Source organism: Stegostoma tigrinum, chromosome 7 (assembly GCF_030684315.1).
Source record: "Stegostoma tigrinum isolate sSteTig4 chromosome 7, sSteTig4.hap1, whole genome shotgun sequence".
In the NCBI taxonomy this organism is placed as follows: Eukaryota; Metazoa; Chordata; class Chondrichthyes; order Orectolobiformes; family Stegostomatidae; genus Stegostoma; species Stegostoma tigrinum.
In genome coordinates this window covers 33744418-33767797 of record NC_081360.1, presented here as the reverse complement: position 1 = coordinate 33767797, position 23380 = coordinate 33744418, and the positions used below count along the sequence as shown (strand labels likewise).

Sequence of the window (23380 nt, the reverse complement as noted above, 5' to 3'; positions counted from 1 at the left end):
AAAGTGGCACAGGCTTTCTTTGCAACTGTTGTGTTATTGGTGTTATTCTGCAGTTTTCTTCTGAAATTTGTGATAAAAGGATTTCAGTATTGGAGAACCAATTCAGTCAAATTATCAGCATTCATTGATGCACAATGGATGGTTGATGCTGCCCTTTTGACATCAGAGAACCATTTGAAGTCACAAGATCAATGGTCATTGATATCCAATAGGAGATAAATGTAGTCTTTCACACACAACTTGTGGATAAGTGGTCTTATCAGCTTTCCTTTGTTACATTACAAACCTGGAAACATAGGCTCTGTTGTTTGGAGTGACCTTCAAACAGTAGCAAGTGTGAATCCCACAGAGTAGTGGCATCTAAGTATGTCATTTAAAACGAGGATTATAGTTTAGTTTGGAACTTTCCGTGTATGTTCTAATTAACCTGTTCAGAGATGCTATTGCAGGCCTCTGGAGCTGGACTTTGAACCCAATCCTCCTGGTTCAGACGTAGGGATGCTACCACCGTATAACAAGAGACCCTTAATATAGAATGCTTCACAAATTTGTGCAGCATCTTTGTACAGCGACAATGCTAATATTTTCTGTATTGTCCCAATTTTAGTGTACGTACTGCTGAAGCAAACACTTTCTGAACATTTGGTGCTGATAATGCAAAGATCATCCATCCTTCCCAGCAGCCATTTTAATACTTCATACATGCTCATTTATAAAGAGTTACCCTATTAAAGGTTACATTATCCTCATATGTTTGCAGGACATGATGCACACCACTATGACATGCTGCTATCCTGGGGGAACAGGTTGAATTCCTTTTTTGACATGGTTTGCTCGTGCAAGAAAGTGCAAGTGAATGTGTGCACTCTTCTTCCACATTTGGATTCACACACTTTGTAGTCTCATACTACTTCAGTTTCCCTGTTGCACATAGGAAGGATGTTGTTAAACTCAAAAGAGTTCAGAAATTGCCAGGGTTGGACAGTTTGAGCTTTAGGGAGAGGCTGAATAGGCTGGGGCTATTTTCCCTGGAGCATCAGAAGCTGAGGGGTGACCTTATTGAGGTTTATAAAATCAAGACAGGCATGAATAGGATAAATAGACAAGGACTTTCCCCGGGGTGGTGGTGTCCAAAACTAGAGGGTGTAGGTTTAAGGTGAGAGGGGAAAGATTTAAAAGAGACCCAATGGGTAATTTTTCATGCAGAGGGCAGTGTGTGCGTGGAATGAGCTGCCAGAGGAAGTGGTGGAGGCTGGTGCAATTACAACATTTAAATGGATGACCATATGAATAGGAAGAGTTTAAAGGGATATGGGCCAAATGGTGGCAAATGGAACTAAATTAATTTAGGTTATCTGGTTGGCATGGACGAGTTGCAGCAAAGGGGCTGTTTCTGTGCTGTGCAGCTCAATGACTCTACAACTCCAAATCCCAGTTAACATTTATCTGGTTAATGTTTATTAATTTTGGCACACAGGATTTTAGGAATACTGACTTTATAAGATATGTGATTCTTGAGGTTGATAGTTCAAACCTCACGCTGGCTTCTATTAAGAGGGTAAGCTTTACCAGACTGGATTGTGTTTGGAAGCTTGTAGTATATAAATGTCTCTCACTGCTTTGCTGTGAACTCTGCAGAGTTGTTAACCCTTTCCTGGATTTCCACATCCCAGAATCTGGTAAGTTAGGAATTTGAAAAGTTGTCTGCTATCCTCCTCAGCTCATTTTAAATTCCCTTATTTAGTTTCTTATAAATCTATTGTCCTGTATGTTTCTTTTGTTCTGATTCTTTCAATCTCAGAAAGCTCTCTCCAGGGCTTTGGAAAATTCTCTGTCTTCTCTTCTATTTCTCTTCTATTCATTGGCTTTATTGCCTGCAATGTTCGGGCTGTTAGCATTCTGCAGCTGAACAGCCCTTTCTTTCTTGTTCTCTTCTGTTTCTTCAATTCCTGTATTTGACCTGCGGGCCTGTTTTTCACCAAGTCTTTCCCCATCAGTGGGTCTATTCCCACTATGTGTAAGCTTAGCATCACCCTGACTACCATAACCCTGATAAGCCATTTACTCTGCAGTCACATTTTTACAAGAAGTGTTGCTTTCCTAGCACGGTGATGTTTATCCTGTTTAGAGGTAGCAAGTCTGAAATCCTTGTTCCCTCTACATCCTTTTAATCTTTTTATTGTTGATAAGAGCTGTTGGATTCAAATTTGCTTAGATTTTGAGGCTTATCAATTTAATTTTAGCCATGAATGCTGAATCTCTGGGAAACCTTTGATCCTTTCTGTGAGTTTTATGCTGTATGGGAAACAAATTTTAAACACCTCTAGCAGTATTGTTTCCCTTAAGCCTTTGCAAATATAATCTATTCAGAGGACACAGACTCAAAGGTCAAGAAAAAGCTGTTTAATTCTTTCAAACTCAAGGGAGGACTGAGAGTATATTTTATAGGAATTGTACAATTTTTGGCAGTTTGTTTCCTGCTTGGATTCATTGGCATTGAGAATAGAAACCTTTATTTTCATTAAGAATGGCATAATTATCAGCAGGCCGCATAAAATAAACTTCTTGGGTTCTTCTGACTCATTGACCTGGTATTATGAGGGTCCAAGATGTAATTGTAATTGAGGTACCAGTGTCTCAAAGGCTGAAAAAAGATTTCCACATTCTCTCCTTCAAAACTGTGGACAAATTGAGAATACTTCAGTGAATCACTCTCTCTCCCTGGGTAATGGTATTGAAATTTCCAATGGACTAAGCTAAGTTTTCTCTAGCTGCTATGTTCTATTTCAACCCCCTACCTTTTAGTGCCTGTAACACCCCTCCAGCTTTTTGAACTGGGAACCATGTTCCCTCTATCTTCCCTTTCTCTCTCTTTACCTTGAGACTCTAATTCTAGCTCCTGCCCTCCCAGTGAACATTGACTCGGGCATCCGAGTCCGTTTCAGTTCCAGTTTTCTACTATCCCTTTCAAATCTGAAGGGAGATCCACTGTTCAGTCAGCATGTTTTGTGGCTTGGAACCAATGTTTTGTTTTGTGTGTAAAGTTCTACCAATTAGCTATGTTCTATGTTCTATGGCTGTTCAATTTTAAGGAGCATTAGTTTTTGCCAAATTTAGTCCACAGTGCTGCAAGCATTTTTGTGTGGAATCTAGTCACGTTACTTCCTCGCGTTATTATGCAAAACCTGCAGCTGTAGTCTGTTGTTTTAAAAAAAGGCTCAACTATTGAACTTTTCCCTTTTGGCTTCTAATTATCATCTCTTTCTGTTCCAATTGTTCCTTGATGCATCTTTCAATATCTGCTACAAACATGGGAGGAGAGATAAACTGATACCCCAAATTCTCATCCTATCTGTCCAAAATCAGCATGGTTTAATTTGAAAATGTAGATATTTCAAAATTGCTGTTATTGTGTGGTCAATTTAAGAACACCAGCAACTAATTTCATTGAGTTTAAACAAAGGATTAATCATTCACATACTGCCCCCAAGGTCTTACTGTTACGTCATAAAAGAAGGAAGTATATTTCTACAAGTATTGGGATAAACAAGAAGTTTCATAGCTCAATGTGTCTTTGATAGGTCACCAAAAAAGGAAGCTCTTTCCCACTTTTGTACTTTAGATGAGTTCAAAAAGCTGGGTTAGATATCCAGATTTACAGTACTGTTCTTTGTAGACAGAACTGCTCAGCTGACATGTAGTCAGACTCTCATGGTTATTGTATCAGAAGGTCCAATTTATTTACAGGTGAACTCAGAGCTGTGGAATTGGACTGAGAGGCTTTCAAAATTGCTTTCAGCCTCATGGTTTTTTAAAAGCCAAAAATAGCTCAGCCTTTCTCAGCAGCCGGTTCCTTGCCAGTGTTATTCTATAGTCTGCTGCTCCTCTTTTCTGAGTTTTCGGATAAATATATTTAGCATTGGAGAACCAGCTTCAAACACGTGATCAATGGTCAATGATGCAAAATAGAAGATCGATGGTAGTATTTCAGTACCAGTGAATCGGTTTCAGTCACATGGTCCATGGCTATTGATATTTAATAGAAGGTAAATTGTGATCTTTCAAATTTCATTATGGAATTTAGTCTGTTCAAATTTCCTTTATTACAGTTCTGGGCGCCCTATTATAGGAAAGATGTGGATGCTTTGGAGAGGGTTCAGAGGAGGTTTACCAGGATGCTGCCTGGACTGGAGGGCTTATCTTATGAAGAGAGGTTGACTGAGCTCGGTCTCTTTTCATTGGAGAAAAGGAGGAGGAGAGGGGACCTAATTGAGGTATACAAGATAATGAGAGGCATAGATAGAGTCGATAGCCAGAGACTATTTCCCAGGGCAGAAATGGCTAGCACGAGGGGTCATAGTTTTAAGCTGGTTGGTGGAAAGTATAGAGGGGATGTCAGAGGCAGGTTCTTTACGCAGAGAGTTGTGAGAGCATGGAATGCGTTGCCAGCAGCAGTTGTGGAAGCAAGGTCATTGGGGTCATTTAAGAGACTGCTGGACATGCATATGGTCACAGAAATTTGAGGGTGCATCCATGAGGATCAATGGTCGGCACAACATTGTGGGCTGAAGGGCCTGTTCTGTGCTGTACTGTTCTATGTTCTATGTTCTATGTTCTACATGCCTGGAGGCATAGACCTTATATTGCTATTACTCACAAGAACAGTTACAGGGGTGAGAGATTTTAACTCCAAGTTTAGATTGGAGAAGATGGACTTGTTTTTCTTGGAACAAAGGAAATTGAGGGGAGATTTGACAGAGGTGTAAAGATTATGATAGATATGCATCATGTACACAAAGAAAAGCTGTTGTTATGAGCGGATCAAACAAGGACCATGGTGGTGGGGGGCATCACTTTTAGGTTTCAGATAATGAGAAGAGAAACTGCTAGTCAGCTCAATGTGATTGCTTTTATTACTATTTTTAACATTGAATACAATAAAAGTTATCAGTGCAAACTGAAGCAAAACAATATTCCTATTCTTCTGGAAGTGTGGAGTTGCCACGAGGATTGCTACCAGTTCTAGGCAAATACTGAAATTACATCTAGAACTTGCTTGACATTAGAGATTCTTATTTCCCTCACCTTCTATTATTAGCTCTCCTCATAAACTTGATGCTGCAGTTTCCCTCACCCCTTTCCCACAAGAACTAATAGAATTCCACCATTGCCATTTGGTGGGCTGCTGGTGGCATGTTTTCCTATTTCCCTTTTCTGGCACCAACCAGTCAGATTATATGATCAGCAGGCAGGAATGTTTCAGAACTCCATTTTGCTGCCATTAATTTCAAAACACAGAAACCACCAGTTGACTCGGAGTTCAAATCTAGTTATTAATACACGTCTGAATAGACTTAAACTGAAGAGACATCGCAGCCTACATTTTGGGGAAGGGAATTTGTTCTTGCAGAAACTGGGCAGTACATCATTAGCACACGTCTGCCTGTTAGTGTGTTGTCACCACCTCTATTTCTGGAATCAGCCTTATTTATATTCTCTCAGTAAGCCCCTGACATCAATTGAGGCCTTGCAGTAGTTTAAAGAAATATTGCTGTTTCTGACAGCTAAAAAACCATCACCAGAATACAGTAAATTATAAAGTTACCTTCAGTAAGTTGCTGCAAGCTGCAAGTGCCACTGGTCTTCAAGTGATGCTCTAGAGAACTTATTAAAACCTGTTGAGAACATCTTCCTGATGTGTCACTGTGGAGAGCGCCTGGGTCAGAATACCAGGCAGTTATTAGGTACAATTTCTAAGGCACCATTCAGGGGAACCGGCAACACGACATTAAACATATTAATAATCATTCAAAGCAGAAAAAGTTGTTATTCTAATACCATAAACCATAAATGCATGTCACCTGTATGTTACCTCCTCCTCACATGGTCTTTTAATGACTTGGAGTGCTATCCATGATTGACTTTTACCCAGTAAAACACTGAACACAGTAACAAGCTTCTTTTGTAAGCGTTCCTTATCTTGCCTCTTTCCAGTTGCTGTAAATGCATGGTGCACGTATAGACATAGAGCATAGAACATTACAGCGCAGTACAGGCACTTCGGCCCTCGATGTTGCGCTGACCTGTGAAACCAATCTGAAATCCATCTAACCTACACTATTCCATTATCATCTATACGTTTATCCAATGACTATTTAAATGCCCTTAAAGTTGGCGAGTCTACTACTGTTGCAGGCAGGGCGTTCCACACCCTTACTACTCTCTGAGTGAAGAATCTACCTCTGACACCTGTCCTATATCTATCACCCTTCAAGTTAAAGCTATGTCCCCTCATGCTAGCCATCACCATCTGAGGAAAAAGGCTCTCACTGTCCACCCTATCTAATCCTCTTAGGTCACCATGACCTGCTTGCTGACAGCTGGTGAGATTCCTGTATGTCATCCTGACAGTTTCAGTGTTTAACCTCCCAGTCTGATCACAAGAGAAAGCATTTTGGAGGGTCACACCAGATGGGGACCACTCTCCTGTCGTATTCTTAGCTGTGACCGGCATCATTTTGCTATTCCTCCTCTTCAGTCTTCAAGTAGTGGCATTCTTAAAGGGAACCACTAACTGCATGGCAAAGAAATGAACAGCTGGCTGAAAGTGTGTGTTACTAGTCCTCGTCAGCCTGTCACCCTGAAAAGTAGTGCGAGTGAGGGGGAAAAACTGACAGTTGCAAAACTCGTGTTCTCTTTCTTTCTTCAAAGATAACAGATCAGGAACCTCGTGATACCTTAATTAACCTGGAAACAGATTTGGCAACCAATCAGCAGTTGCAGATTCTTGGGATGTTGGCAGGAATGTTCTGTGACTTCTCCTTAACATTTCTGTGACTTCTCCTTAATGTTTAGTTTGAAAATTCATAGAATCCTCACGTTATAGAACATCACAGGACAGGACCTGGAATCCAAACCTGGGTGACGCATCGCATCATGCATGTAGACCTGGAAGGTCCTCAATGGAACAGGAGGGAGGTCCTCTTCCCAGACCATGGCTAGGTAAAAGCAACAGAGAGTGACAGGAGGAGGCTACTCACACAGTGCCAAACAGGCCTGGATGGCAAGAACTGACACAGGCAAGAGGTAGCATGTGGCACTCAGAATGTGAATCCAACATAAGAGGGGGTTAAATAACCTTTGATAATCTAATAAGGGAATGCAACTTGCAGCTCACAGGAAAGACCTCTAGGTTATTTGCCCTCTAAGAAGACAGAATAAATGCTGCTCCTAAACCTGGAAGGTATGTTCCTGTGTCTGAAAGACCACAGGATGGCTCAAAACTACATTGCTGCTGAGGTTGCATTGACACAACTTCTAATAGATCACAACACCAGGGCCATAGGTTCGATTCCAGCCTCAGGTGACTGACTATGTGGAGTTTGTACATTCTCCCCGTGTCTGCGTGAATTTTCTCAAGGTGCTCTGGTTTCCTCCCACAGTTCAAATATGCACAGGTTGGGTGGATTGGCCATGCTGAATTGTCTGTAATGTCTAGGATGGGAAATGCAGGAATAGATCAGGGAGTGGACCCAAGTGGACTCAAAAGGCCAAATGGCCTGCTTCCACACTGTGTGGATTCTATGATAAGCGAAACTGGCACCAGCCAAGAGTCCAGTAATGCCTGATTTTTTTTTATCTTGTAGAAGAAAGAGACAACAAATGCCTACAAGATGACATAGGTTGGAGGACAGATTTCCTATCCACACATCTTCACTGTCATGGAGGGATGGACTATGGCTATTAGGGTCATGGATCATCAAGAAGTTGGGCATGGCAAAATAGACATGAACAGTGGAGCTAGTGATTAGGGAGGGAAATGTATTCATCAAGGGGCGCATTGCACTGCACTCTATCCAAAAGAATGCCAAACACTCAGCTGTATTGGATATCTTCAACATTAGAAAGGTTTAAGACATCCAAGGCAAGATCACATTTTGTGACCCCTGCCCCCTACCCTTGGTACAGATGTTGAGGCAATGAGACCAATACCTGAATTACAGCAGCAAACAGCAGACCTCTGAAGAAATACTGCCATAGCTTACAGTGGTATCCTTCGCTATTGCAGATAATGCCCTGATTGGGTTCTCATGCACAGGTACGAAGAATGGCATTGAGTGATGAGCACCGCACTTGTGTGCAAAAGGAGGCACCAGAGGGAGAAGTAATTGTGGGCAACTAACCTTATTGGGTGGAGAACACTAACGGCCCTGCTCAGCCAGGTACAGATACAAAGTTTCAGGAGTTATTGGGAGGGGGGGGGGGTGCTCTACCTAAACCAGCAGTAACAGATGTGCTCCACATCTTGGAGTTCCATAAGTCAATTTGGAGTCAGGGGGTGAGATTGGAGAAATCCATCCATCTCATATGCGACGTGGGGATTTTCATCTTTGAGTAACCTCCAGGAGCTCCTTCACTGGGACTGTAGCCATTTTCTAGAGGCCCCCTTGGTGTACATTCAGGTACTGTACATCAACATCCACAAGATGCATTCCACCCTCTGCAGGCTGGAAAAGTCAATGGCATTGATGGCACTGGGTGATCTGAAGGGGATGCTCCAGCTCATGCATCATCCAGTTATCTGGAGCAGAGCATGATGCAGTCGTAAAAAGGAGAAGCTATTTGCAAGATTCCACCAAAGTGTGCTGTTAGAAGGAGCTTGGTATTAAAGACAACATGAATCGGATATCCACTAGTGAGATTAATGAATGGTGCTGTGAGGATTGAGGCCAGGCAATGACAGCAGCCAGATCTCTGTGACCATCTGCTGGAGAGTTGAAGCATCCTGTGGCACTTGATCTCAATGATCTCATAGTAGTTCTTTCCTGCTATGTCCAATGATGAGGGATACCATCCACGATCTTCCTGTCATTTGCTGCTCTCCTCTGGCCTCCTGATATCCAGGCCATTGCCATTCCTGTAGATGGTGTTGCTCTTCATCATTGCAGAGCCCTAACACCGACAGTATTACTCCCACTAACAGTTGCAGCCTGCCTTATGCTTAGGTGGTTCCCTCAACTGGGTTTAAGAGCCTTGGTCTTACACACCACCCTTGTATAGTCAGGAAGGTGGCAATCCCTTCCAATCCTTGCATGAAAATCACTGAGTCTCCCTCCTTTCTGTGCCTTTCACCTTTTCATGGGACTCAGTCATTGTAAGGTGTGACCATGATTGCTTCCATGTTATATGTCTACTCCATTCAGCTCTGTGTGCCAGATTGTGCATACATATTGTGGGCCCCTCTGATAATCACAACATACCCCTGAAAGAAATTCTCAATAAGCTCTTTAATAATGGTGATTAATGCTGTTAATGGATCAAGTGGGATCTTGAGGCTACACCTTAGCTGCTCTGGTTGGGTTTGCCAGTGCTAGTGGCCCCCTGTATCAGGAAACAGCATCATGGCCAGCACTGGTATTTTCATTCCTGTCTACCTGCTTTTCTACACCTAGCTCCTGAAAATTCAATCAGAGATAGTAAGAACTGCAGATGCTAGAGTCAGAAGTAACACAGTGTAGAGCTGGAGGAATGCAACAGGCCAGGCAGCTTCAGGGGAGCAGGAAAGTTGATGTTTCGGATCAGGACCCTTCATCTGAAGAAGAGTTCCGACCAGAAACGTCAATACTTCTGTTCCTCTGATGCTGCCTGGCCTGCTGTGTTCCTTCAGCTCCACACTGTGTTATACCTGAAAATTCAGACCTTTTTGTTCCAAGTTAATCTGTCTTCAACTCTCCATTTCTAAATAAATGTGTTTTCATTTCTTATGGTTTTGAAGTTTGATTGGAGAGTAACCTCCTGCTTTTGTTAGAGTTGAAATAACTCACAGATGAATTGATTGTTTGATTGTTGTCACATGTACTGAGATACAGTGAAAAGTGGTGTTTTGCACACTATGCAGGCAGATTGTACCATTCAAAGTACATCAGGGTAGTAGAACAGAGTGCAGAATACAGTGTTACAGACACAGAGAATGTGCATAGAGAAAGATCAACATTGATGGTTGAGACGTCCGTTTAAAAGTCTGGTAACAGTGGGAAAGAAGCTGTTCTTGAATCTCTTTGTATATTTTTTCAAACTTTTGTGTCTTCTGTTTGATAGAAGGGAGTGGAGGAACGTATTACCGGGGTGGGAGGGGGAGTGGAGGAACGTATTACCGGGGTGGGAGGAGGAGTGGAGGAACGTGTTACCGGGGCGGGAGGGGGAGTGGAGGAACGTATTACCGGGGCGGGAGGGGGAGTGGAGGAACGTATTACCGGGGCGGGAGGGGGAGTGGAGGAACGTGTTACCGGGGCGGGAGGGGGAGTGGAGGAACGTGTTACCGGGGCGGGAGGGGGAGTGGAGGAACGTGTTACCGGGGCGGGAGGGGGAGTGGAGGAACGTGTTACCGGGGCGGGAGGGGGAGTGGAGGAACGTGTTACCGGGGCGGGAGGGGGAGTGGAGGAACGTGTTACCGGGGCGGGAGGGGGAGTGGAGGAACGTGTTACCGGGGCGGGAGGGGGAGTGGAGGAACGTATTACCGGGGCGGGAGGGGGAGTGGAGGAACGTGTTACCGGGGCGGGAGGGGGAGTGGAGGAACGTATTACCGGGGTGGGAGGGGGAGTGGAGAAACGTATTACCGGGGTGGGAGGGGTCTTTCATTTTGTTGGTTGTGTACCCAAGACAACAGGAAGTACAGACGGAGCCAATGGATGGAAGGCTGGTTTGTGTGATGGACAAAACTGTGTTCACAACTCTTGTGCTCCTAAGATGCTGCTTGGCCTGCTGTGTTCATCCAGCTCCACACTTTGTTACCTCACAACTCTTTGTAATTTCTTGCAGCATTGGGAAGAGAAGTTGCTATATCATGCTATGATGCATCCAGATAGGATGCTTCCTAAGATACATCTATAAAAATTGGTAAGAGTCCTTGTGGACATGCTGAATTTCCATGGCCACCTGAGGAAGTAAAAATGTTGCTGTGCTTTCTATTGTGTCAACATGGGTGGACCAGGACAGATTGTTGGTGATAATAAAATGTGAGGCTGGATGAACACAGCAGGCCAAGCAGCATCTCAGGAGCACAAAAGCTGACGTTTCGGGCCTAGACCCTTCATCAGAGAGGGGGATGGGGGGAGGGAACTGGAATAAATAGGGAGAGAGGGGGAGGCGGACCGAAGATGGAGAGTAAAGAAGATAGGTGGAGAGGGTGTAGGTGGGGAGGTAGGGAGGGGATAGGTCAGTCCAGGGAAGACGGACAGGTCAAGGAGGTGGGATGAGGTTAGTAGGTAGCTGGGGGTGCGGCTTGGGGTGGGAGGAAGGGATGGGTGAGAGGAAGAACCGGTTAGGGAGGCAGAGACAGGTTGGACTGGTTTTGGGATGCAGTGGGTGGGGGGGAAGAGCTGGGCTGGTTGTGTGGTGCAGTGGGGGGAGGGGATGAACTGGGCTGGTTTAGGGATGCAGTGGGGGAAGGGGAGATTTTGAAACTGGTGAAGTCCACATTGATACCATGATCATCACTCCCAGGTATTTGACTCGACCATCTCTACCTCAGCACCATTGATGCAGACAGGGGGCTGCCGTCCGCTCTGCTTCCTAAAGTCAATTGCCAGTTTCTTAATTTTGATAACATTGATGGAGTGTTTGTTGTCTTTATGCCATGCCACTAAGCATTGAATCTCTTTCCTGCATTCTTTCATGTCATTGCTTGAGATCCAATCTAGAATCGTGGTGTTGTTTGCAAACTTGAGAATGGAGTTGGGGCAGCTTTTGGCCACACAGTTCTGAGTATATAAGAAATACAGTAAGCGATTGAGTACTCAGTCTGTTGGGCACCAGTGTTGAGAGTTATGGTGGAGGAGGTGTTGTCACCTATTCTTACAGATTGCAGTCTATGGGTCAGAAAGTCAATGGTCCAGTTACGGAGGAGGGAGTCGAGTGATGCGTTTGTTTGGAAGTATGGCATTGAAGATGGAACTGCAGTCATTAAGTAAAATCCTGATGTAGGTATCTTTGTTATCCAGATATTCCAGGGATGAGTGTAGGGCCAAGGAGGTAGCATCTGATGTGGACCCGTTGTGCAGGTAGGTGATTTGCAAGGCAAGCTGGGAGGCTAGAGTTGACGTCAGCCATGACAAACCTCTTGAAGCACCTTATAATTATGGAGGTCAGAGCCACTGGGCATTAGTCCTTGAGGCATGCTGCATGATTTTTCTTTATCACCGGTTTGTTGGTGGCCTTCTTGAAGTAGGCAGAGACTTCAGATCATAGAAAGGAGAAGTTAAAATGTCTGCAAATGCTTCCACCAGCTGGTCCACAGGGGACCTGAGTGCATGGTCAGTGACTCTATCTGAGCCAGTTGCTTTCCATGTGTACACCCTCACTACGGCCAAAGTATTGTCTGCAGTGGTGACCATGGGCGTATGTGCACCAGAGGCTGTTGGGATAGGTGACATTGATTCACTGCCCATCTAAACAAACAAGTGCAGAATGCATTGAGCTCATTGGTAGGGAGGTACTATTGCCCATGATTCTGATTGACTTTGCTTTGTAGCCCATTGTGAAATGAAATTTGTAATGCAAATGTGACTCTCTACTTGTTTGGCTCCCGTTTGAAAAATGCAACTGAATGAATATTTTACCAAATATTTTGAATTCTAAGAGCCTGTCTGCTGATTTATGAGACAGTGAGTTGACAATCCTGGTATAATCAGTTTTTAATGGTGATTCCAATTATTTCTTGTGGGAACTTCTCATTTGGTGTGAAGCCAACTGTAAATGCCTGTTATGTAATTTAAAGCCATTATGTGTCTGTTCCCTCTGTAAGAAGAAACAAAATGAAATAAGACACTGCTCACCTCAATGGCAAATGTCAGTTGTTCCTCTCCATTAGAGGGTCACTGAATTCCGCACATCTTTCTACTCAAATATGCTCTAATTAGGAATATTGATGAGGTTGAAAATGTACCATTATATGCAAATGTTTAAATGTTGGTGATGCTTGCCTGTAACTCATATGTGCTCTGAGTTTAGGTATCCTACTGATACTCTGCACTTTATTTTTTTAATGGTGCACTCTATCATCCATCCCGATGGACATATTGTTGCACCAGCTTTTCAGTGCAACTTTCCAATATCTCCTCTTTATTTTGTTTTCCCTTCCTTGCCAAGTTGAGTAATTTAATCAATCAAGAAAGGTATTGGTGTTGCAATGCTTCAGGGTTTCCTGACGAGACCTTTGTAGCACTAGAAATAGATCTATTTGTCTTGTTGATAATGCCAGTGTAGACATTCCAGGGATAGAGGAAAAAAATTTATAGAACTAATAAGCTGCAATGTTTCCAAAGCATTCACTTTGTGGACTTGAGGAGTTAGGATCGTGGGAAGGGAAGAGGGGTTTGTTGTTGAAAAAAATTTTTAAGTATGTAAAAAGAGGAGCAGGAGTAGGCCGTTTGACCTTTGAGTCAGCTTTTTAAAAAAATCATTCATGGGACATGGGTTTGCACGCTGGCCAGCATTTATTACTCATTGCTAGTTGCCCTTGAGAAGGTGGTGGGGAGCTGCCTTCATGAACTGCTGCGATCCACCTGCTGTGGGTTAACCCACAATGCCATTTGGGAGGGAATTCCGAGATTTTGACCCAATGACTATGAAGCAACAGCAATATCTTTCCAAATCAGGAAAGTGAGTGGCTTGGAGGGGATCTTGCAGGTGGTTGTGTTACCATGTATTTTCTGCCCTTAATCTCCTAGATGGAAGTGGCCGTGTGTTTGGAAGGTGCTGTCTGAGGATCTTTGATGAATTTCTGCAGTGCTTCTTATAGGTAGTACACATTGCTGTTACTGAGAGTCGGTGGTGGAGGGAATGGATCTTGTGTATATGGTGCCAATCAAATAGGCTGCTTTGTCCTGGATGGTGTCAAGCTTCTTGAGTGTTGTTGGGGCTGCACTCATCCAGGCAAGTTGGGAGTATTCCATCACACTCCCTACTTGTGCCTTGTAGATGTGGACAGGCTTCGAGGAGTCAGGAGATGAACAATTTGCCACAGTATTCCTAGCCTCTGCCCTGCTCTTGTAACCACTGTGTATGTGTGGTGATTCGCGTTGAGTTTCTGGTCAATGGTAACCCCCAAGATGTTGATAGTGGGGAATTCACTGATGGTAACACCATTGAATGACAAGGAGCAGGGTTAGAATATTTCTTATTGGTGATGGCAATAGCCTGGCGTTTGTGAGGCACAAATGTCACTTTCTACTTGTCAGCCCAAACCTGGATATTGTCCAGATCTTGTTGCATGTGAACATCAACTGCTTCAGTATCTGAGGAGTCAGAAACGGTGCTGAACATTCTGATATCATTGACCTTATGTCGGAGAGAAAGTCATTAATGAGGCAACTAATGATGTTTGAGACGATGACACTATCCTTATGAACTCCCGCAGCGATGTCCTGGGGCTCCACATTTCATCTAACTCAGTGCTCATCTAACCCTCTTCCCATTTTTTTCCTCATATACTTTGATCCCTTTACCTTTAGAGCCATATCTTAACTCCTTGTTGAAAACATGCAATGTATTGACCTCAGCCACTTCCTGTAGCAGAGAATTCCACAGGCTCACCATTTTTTGGGTGAAGAAATTTATCCTCATCCCAGACCAAAATGAGCTATCCTATATTGTTAGGCTGTGATTGATTGATTGTCACTTGAACTGAAATACATGAAAAGCTTTGTTTATCAGCGATACAGGCAGATCACAGTAAGCAGAGGATATACAGATTAAAAAGACTTAGAGGCATCCAGGTCACATTATTTGAGGCTAGAGTTCATTTTTCAGTCTAAAAACGGCTGTTCCTGAACCTGCTCGTGCATGTGTTCAGGCTTCTGCCTGATGAAGGAGGTTGTAGGAGATCATTACGGGGTGGGGGGGGGGGGGGGGGTGGTGGTAGCGGGGGTGCAATGGGTCTTTGATGACATTGGCAGCCTGTCTGCAGCAGCAAGTCGTGCAAATGGAGTCCATGGATGGAAGGTTGGCTTCCATGATGGTCTGGGCTGTGCACATCACCTTCTGTAGTTTCTTAAGGTCCTGGGCAGAGCATTTGCCACTCTAGCCTGTTATGCACCCGGACAGTGTGTTTTCAGTGGTACAGCTGTAGAAGTTGGCGAGGGTCCTTATGGACATGCCAAATATCCTGAGCCATGTGTGGAAGAAGAGTGATTGTTGTGCCTACTTGACTGCTACATCTACTTGGGAAGTCCAGGGCAAGTCATCCATTATCAACACTCCACGGAACTTGATGCTCTTCACTTTCTCAACCTCAGCTCTGTTGATCCCTGGTTGTGGCCTCTCCGACCATTGGGAATATCCTCGCTAAGTTTTAGGTACCATCTTGATCTGACTGACTTGAAAGAATGTTGCTCAATAAAAAATTATTAACTGTGAGCCTAATCTTGCTGTAAAAGTAATGTAATATTACTACAATTACAAGAGGACCATAGGACTGCTGTCCCTTCAGAGAGAGATGATCAGTCATGGATTAAACTGAAGGCAACCACAGACAGGCCAGGTGAAAAGTTGAGAAGTTGGGACCTTTTACGGTAACCTCAGTCTGTGGGAGGAATGGAGCTCTCACTGATTGGTTAGCACTGTAGTGTCACAGCACCAGGGTTCGATTCCAGCCTCGGGCAACTGTCTGTGTGGAGTTTGCACATTCTCCCCGTGTCTGTGTGGGTTTTCTCCCACAGTCCAAAGATGTGCAGGCTAGGTGGATCGGCCATGCTAAATTGCCCGTCGTCTTCAGAGGTGTGAGGGTTATAGGGGGATGGGTCTGGGTGGAATGCTCCAAGGGGTGGTGTGGACTTGTTGGGTCGAAGGACCTGTTTCAACACTATAGGGAATCTAATCTAATCTAAACAAAAAAATGATGTTATCACTCAGCATGGCAAAGCAGCCATCCAGCCAACTGAGCTAACCAATCCTTAACACCAGGACTATTGTCAGGATCAGCCAACAACTTGGTTGATTAAGAGATATATCTTGAGCTGTGAATGTCTTGAATTTGATATTGAAATTATGTTGTTGCATGATTTGATTCACACAAACTTCACCCTTAATCTCCCTGTTATTTTGAAGAATTTGTTGAGTGGCTCATTAATTATCCATTATGCTTGCAGCTGCAGTGAATTAATACTGTAAGTACCTTTTTACTGGTATGATAATTGTTACGAATTCATTTAACCTCTCTGGCCCAGAATGGAAACAGATTAAACTGTTGAATCCCATTCTTTCACATGATGAATTGCAGTGTTGGAATTTTCAAAATGTCAAATTGCAATCGTTTCTAAATAAAATAATCATTATGTCACCTCTCTGTTCTTTCCCTCTCTTGAAATTCATTCTCGTTCACTCTCTTTATTTTTCTTTCTGTGCTGATGACTGTAACTCACCCTATTTCCTTCCTCTATTTCTTTCGCAAACTTCATGGAGATTCACCCTTGGTCCATTATTCACAAAGGTGAAAGATGCCAAATCGCCCTCAAAAATGTTATCAGTTTAGCACAAACCCTCAAATATGTTGCTTCCTCCCCTCCATTTCAGCCCCATGTATAATAGATGAAAGGAAACATTGTCATGGTTCTGTGTTCTTAAGCTCCAAGCGAGGACCACACTCACAAAAAGCACTAGACACAGAATGGATGGACAATGTTATAGTTTTAATTTCTGCTGTGGACTTCCCCCTGGGTGTACATGTTTTACTGATTGACATGTAAGATTCGAAACTCTTTTAAGGATTTCATTAAGAGAAATTCAATGTGTCCTTATTTGTCTAAACATGATCTGTATTGATGATTTTAACCTGAAAGAGTGGAATGTTTTAATAATTTAGGCACCCAGCATCAGCATCAAACCCACAAATATTTTAGGTGGAGTGGAAGGAGCTGCAAATTGTACACTGGCAATAAACTTCATGATCAAACTGAGAGGGGCTCCACTTCCCAAATGCATGTGAGATTTGCCTTTCTCTGCATGAGATTACTAATGTTAGTTTAAAGGAAAAGCAAAATTGGAACACAGAATGATACCCTCCAGGGATGGATCTTAAATTAACTAAAATCGAAAGAATTCTATCCTGTTTGACAAGATCCCAAGTGGAAGTGGAATCAGGTGAGGAGGGCCTTCTTGCATGGAGGCCAATTCAGAGCCTTATGTGAATAATTCATGACTACCTTTGTAGGCATCCTCCACACAGTATTTTACCAGTGACAGGGGACAATAAACCACTTGGGGAGTGTTTCTAGTAAAAATGAATGCCCTCTTGCAGGCTTGGAGCGGGGGTGGGGGGACGGTGCAGGATGGGGAGCTTTCTGAATCAGATGCACTGTGAACCTTGCAAGACCTCTCGGTGGCAAAGCCCATTTCTCACAAAACGCCGTCTGGCCTCAGAAATGATATTTCCCTCTGCACACTTCTCTCCATTTGAAAGACCTCTCTGGTTTTCCTGTTAAGGACTGCTGCAGTACCAACTTTAGGCATTGCCTGCAGTGACCCAGCTCAGACTGAAGAACCTCCAGCCATTCAATTGGTGGACAACTCTTGGGAGTGAGATCTCTGTCCTTAAAAGGACATGGGGCCATTGGCATGCACTTAGCTCACTCGCTGCTAGCTATTGCATCGGAGATTTACAAAATGTTTGCAGTGAAGTTGCCTTGGCATTTTAACGGATTGACTAGGTCCCTGCTGCAGCCTTTCAATTCAGCCAAAGGACATAGAGCTGAGAGAACACTGTGGCAGTTCACCTTGGGGGTTCAGTCCATGGAAAGGTAAAAAGAATTAATGTTGGAAGAATTCCATAAAGTGTCCATTATTAGCCATATGTATTCTGTTTTGGAAGCTAAGAAATAAGCAAGTTTTCAGGCACGGGGTTAAGAACACAGTTAAAATGAAAACAGTCATTTCATTCACAATACAAAATTTAAAAATAATTTGTGCAATGTAATATTTGAAGCTTTGAAAGCTTTGAAAGCTTAAAGCTTTGAGCTGGGAAAAGTAGGACAGGAAATTAGAATGATGGATCATATGAACCTGATATTCCATTGTTTTATATGTTTATATGTTATCAAAGCTGAAATTCTTCTCTAAGCGAGAGAGTGAATACTGAGGCATGCCAAAGTGCATAAGCAATGTTACTGCAACAAATCAGAATCCAGACAGAATTATAAACATTTTTACTTTTAGTTCCTTTTTTTAAAGAAAGGACTATTATGGAGAACGAAGATCTGTGGATTTGGATTCAGCGAAAGGCAAATTTCTGTGTAAAGCCTCAAACGGGAAGAGACTTAACAAGGTAAAAAGAGACAGTTCCCTCTCTCACTAGAAAGCCATCTCTTGCAGATATGTCTGTTTTACTATCAGGGGTTTAAACCAAAACAGCGGTTAAAGCTGACGGTTAGACAAATTTGAGATAACAAAGTGTGGAGCTGGATGAACACAGCAGGCCAAGCAGCATCTCAGGAGCACAAAAACTGATGTTTCAGGCTGTCTGATGAAGGGTCTAGGCCTGGAATGTCAGCTTTTGTGCTCCTAAGATGCTGCTTGGCCTGCTGTGTTCATCCAGCTCCACACTTTGTTATCTTGAATTCTCCAGCATCTGCAGTTCCCATTATCTCTAGTTAGACAAATTTGTCTGTGTTATTGCCCTAAGGTCCTTGTTGTGAGACCCACGGCTTTGAGAACAGCTACTTTAACATGAACATGTCTGTTCTCCCACACTAGCCATTGCCAACACTGTCATGGAGCAACAGTCACAAATCCAACTGCTGACAATCCATTCTCTCACAAAGTTGCACTTTAAAGACCAGGGCACACACTTCACTCATCACATATCCCATCTAAACACTCTCCGCCCCTAACACTGCCAGGTAATTTCAAATCCACAAGTGAGTCAATACATAATGTCCAATCACTCATGCCCAACACTGGCTTATCCGTCACACTTCGATTTAATCCCATTTTGTCTTTCCGTAGGCAAAGCACTTCAGGCGACTCCCCCTCGCTTCCAAAGTTCAGTGGTCCCACTGAAGAACCTCCTCCAAGATGTCAACCCACCACCAAATGCCTCCACCCCACCTTATGCTTTGTAAAATAGAAGCCACCAATCCCTGCTGCCAACCTTTGTGACACGTTTGCCAGGATTCCAGCCACGACTGCTGTCTTCAATGGCTGCAGAATATTAGTGCATGCGGCTGCACTGCCAATATGCCATGTTCAAACAGCAGAGATTAGCTGGCAGCTCACCCTGAGGTCTCCCTGTAAGTAACTGGTTGCTATGATGATTGTAGGCCTCAAATTTGAATAGCCTTGGATGTGTACCTGATTAAGCTGCAAGAAGATGCCACTTGTGAGTTCCTCAGGATGGGTGCACCAGTAGTGCCAGCACACACACTGCTATTACATTAGTAGCCCCATCCCAGCCACTTGGCAAGGTGTCATGGTGGATATAGACCACAGGCAGAAATTTTTCCTTTCCACACCTGTGCCAAGCAAATGACACATATTCCAGTATGTATTTATTTATTTACTCACATATTTATAGATTTCCTGCTGCAGAATTATAATTTTAATAACTTTTCTGTTTTATTGAATAACTAATGAACAAAGTTACTTTCCTTAATTGTTTATCTCTATTATTTTACTCGCAGCAGTTCCTGTGACATTTCTGAGAGAAGCCATGTATATTATATTCTTGCTTCATCACAATAAAAGCTTCAGGCAAGATTTTAATTGATAAGAAATAGAGGCTCATTCTGACCTTCCTCTTTTACTCCTTTCAAGATTAAAAAATACCAGCAATAAATGCCTTTCCTCCATGTTATGGTCAATGACTTTAGTCTAAAGTATTAATGATTAGTTCTCATTTGTATTACGTTCTGCCGGAAATCATTTAATATAAATCAGCCATTCAAACCTGGAGCTCGCAAAACAAATTGAGTTGGACAGTATCTGAGAAGTTCAAGCTGCATTCACTAACGGAAACAAAATTTAAAAGGTGCATGGATAAAACCGTTGTCACTAAGGAATAATTTATCTGCACTGAGACTTCTCTGTTGGTATGCAAATCACTTTTTTAATGAAAGGATTAGAATTAACACACTTGGCCTGCCTCGATATAAGTTCACAAAGATTTATAATTGCATTGGACATTTTACAGCAGTGAATGTAATAATAAATGATGCAATTTGAATTCCCCAACATTCAAGGGACACTTCAAAACTGAGTGATCAATGTATGCTCCTATTCATTTTATTTTGCAGCAATTTAAAGAGATTTCTGTTATTTATGTTGAACGGTTTTAAACGAATAGGATAAATATATTTTGAAATGTAATAATGCTAAGGAAAACTGAGGCAACATATAATTGTGATCAGAGATAATGGGAACCGCAGATGCTGGAGAATCTGAAATAACAAAGTGTGGAGCTGGATGAACACAGCAGGCCAAGTAGCATCAGAGGAGCACAATAGCTGACATTTCCAGCCTAGACCATTTTCCCAAAAGCTTTTCTGACAAAGGGTCTAGGCCCAAAACGGTAGCTTTTGTGCTCCTAAGATGCTGCTTGGCCTGCTGTGATCATCCAGCTCCACACTTTGTTATCTCTGCAACATATAATTGAGCAGTGTGTTAACTAGGCTACAAACTCACTCTGTTCTGTTTTGCTATCCCATCAAAGACCTGTTTCACCACCTTTGTTCCAGAGGCAGATCTTCCAAACAATAAAATGTCATTAACCCAGGCCTATCAGCACATTTAAAGCGGACGACTAACCTGAATGGATCTACACTGTAACTGTGTTGTAATTCTTAGCCCTTCCTTCACCGCCATTATACTGCATGGGGGCAGCGTTTTGTCTACGTCACTGTATGGTTGGGACTGCAAAAGGGGGAAAAAGAGAATTGACTGAACAGAAATGTGAATAATTTCAAAAATGTTAGTGTGCGTGGTAATTGTTAACCCAGATTGTCTGTGTGGTCCCTCTACTACCTCCTGTGATATACAAATATACAAGGAGAATCAGTGTCTCTGCAATGTGCTCTAAAATGAACAGAGCTCTTTCATTCAGGAATTTGTATGCATTTTTCATTTGTGATCTGGAAAATAGTAATTTGAACACATTGGCTATTTCTAGATCTATCATGTTATTAACGAAAAGGATTATCCTTTATGTAAGTGACCAAAGGTGAGAAATTAATCTGCAAAGGACCATTTTACAGCGGCACATGGAACATCTCTCCTGCTTGCTCATCATTTTAGATAGTTGGTGGACGATGGACTAAAACCTGTGAAGGACCATAATAGAGAAGTATACCATCACCCCAGATGTTCACAGAGAAGCCAGTTTGTATATGTTCAGTGACATCCAGCCACATGATGCTGACAGCCATCTCCTCCATTGTGTCCAGGGAATGCAGGCTTCCAAGTTCCTCACTGGTCCTACTCAGCTCCTTTCCACTGTGAGAAGGTGGAATGTCAGTGCTTATGTCACAATGTGTTTGGATGATGTTTCTGCCATTACTGAATAGTTGGAGGGATGTGTAGTATCTGGGGCTTAGGAGTCAGTGCCCAAGAGTATGTTGTTGATTGAGTAATGGAGGTGTGGTGTACTGAATAATGGCAAGATTGGTCGGAGATATATTGTGATGATTCACTGGCCTTGTCCCTGGAGCTTGAGGAGCCACTGAAGACACTTGATTCACAAATGAGGCATAAGAGGTCATTAACCTCCAGTAGCATCGCTGAGAGCACCCCCTGGCATCTGCCTTTTCTTTGCTTCATAGAGTGGTTTTAGGGCTTCTTCTACACTCCCCTGCCTCATGCCTGCCAAAAGAAACTCAATCTTGGTCTCTGTCCTCCTACCCACTTTTATCACTAATGCTAGCATATCACCTTAGTCGTCCTGGAACTGTCACTTTATCTAGGTGTTCATTTATCCATCATTTAAATGTGACCAATACTATTGAGTATGGTTCCGCTACAAGAAAGACAGCCTGTCTTTAAGAAGAGCAGACTGGCTGCACTTTGTATTATTTATACTGTGTTGGGCGAAGGCAGCCTGCAGCATTGAGGAGAAGATAACAGTGTAGGACCTGTTTGACCACATGACACAAAAATGTACCAGTTTCACATACTGCCCACTTTGAACAGAATCAGCACTGGCAGGGCACAGATCACTGAAAAAAAGACTAATCTCCTTTCCTTGTGCTCACCTTAATTTTCTAGAATTTTACGCACCTTAAAACTCATCCCTGCTAGAAAAGATTTTAGGCTGAAAATTGGCACCCAAAAATGCCTAGGTTGGATCATGTCAGCTGTCAAAATATCAAAAATTTGCTTTAGAATTTAAACCTGTTTTGATATTCCGCATTGTGGTTTTAATGGAGGTATGTGCAAGACAGATAATGGAAAGCAAGTGACTGTTTAAATATTACCATCAGACCTGTGCACCTTCGTTTTAACTGTTATTCTACATTTAAACATAAGCAGCCATGGCTTCCACTCTGGAAACTCAGCAAGTTAAAGGAGTTGAACAGGGCTGAATTCTTGAGGCTACTCTCTCAACAACACTTCACGTGGACTAAGAGGAATAGGTATATTTCCTACAAGACAAGGAAGCTACACACTGAATTCCACATTTAGATTTGTTTGCTTTCCTACATTAAACACTCTCACTGAGGCTGGGTCCACTCCCTAGACTACCGCCAGAACATTTGGCAACCAGGTCTTTTTCAAACTGCTAATGGTTCCCTTCCCTTCATAGCTGAACCATTATCTAACCTTAGCATCAGTGCCCCATGCAAAACCGCCCAATAAAAAATTCCCAGCGCGAATACAATAACCTGGACTGCATCAGATCCTCTCACCCACTTGATCAATCCACCCTTGGACTTACCATGCATTTAGGACCTATCACCATTGAACAGTCTTTCCCTGCAACCTGTGGCCTCTGAAGCACAATCAAATCATGGGTCATTCATCAGCTCACACCAATACCACTAGTCATGATTTTAACCATCACCGCGCACCTACCCACACCCATCCCCAACAACAACTCCCTCACTCTTTAACTTTGCTAAAACAAAATCAAAGTACTATGGGTGGTGGGGATCAGAAATAAAAACAGAAAGTGCTGTAGAAACTCAGCAGGTCTGACAGATCAATATAGGTGTCCCTGCTGATTGCAATATATATATAAATGATTTAAAGGAGAATGATTTAGAAGGTTCGCAGAAAATACAAAGGTTGGGGAACAGTGAATAATAAGGAGGATTGCCAGAGGTTACAGAAGGACCGTGGATGGACCACAACAGATTGTTGGTGATATTTACTCCCAGGAATTAGGAGTGCTCCTAGTATT

At 42.9% G+C, this 23380-nt stretch overlaps 1 non-coding gene across 1 annotated transcript; it reads right to left on the bottom strand.

Annotated features, from left to right (window-relative positions):
* Nucleotides 1-524: 524 nt before the first annotated feature.
* Nucleotides 525-629, bottom strand: LOC125454529 (U6 spliceosomal RNA). The gene has a single exon (XR_007248017.1). It is a non-coding gene; the product is annotated as a U6 spliceosomal RNA (small nuclear RNA).
* Nucleotides 630-23380: the final 22751 nt, after the last annotated feature.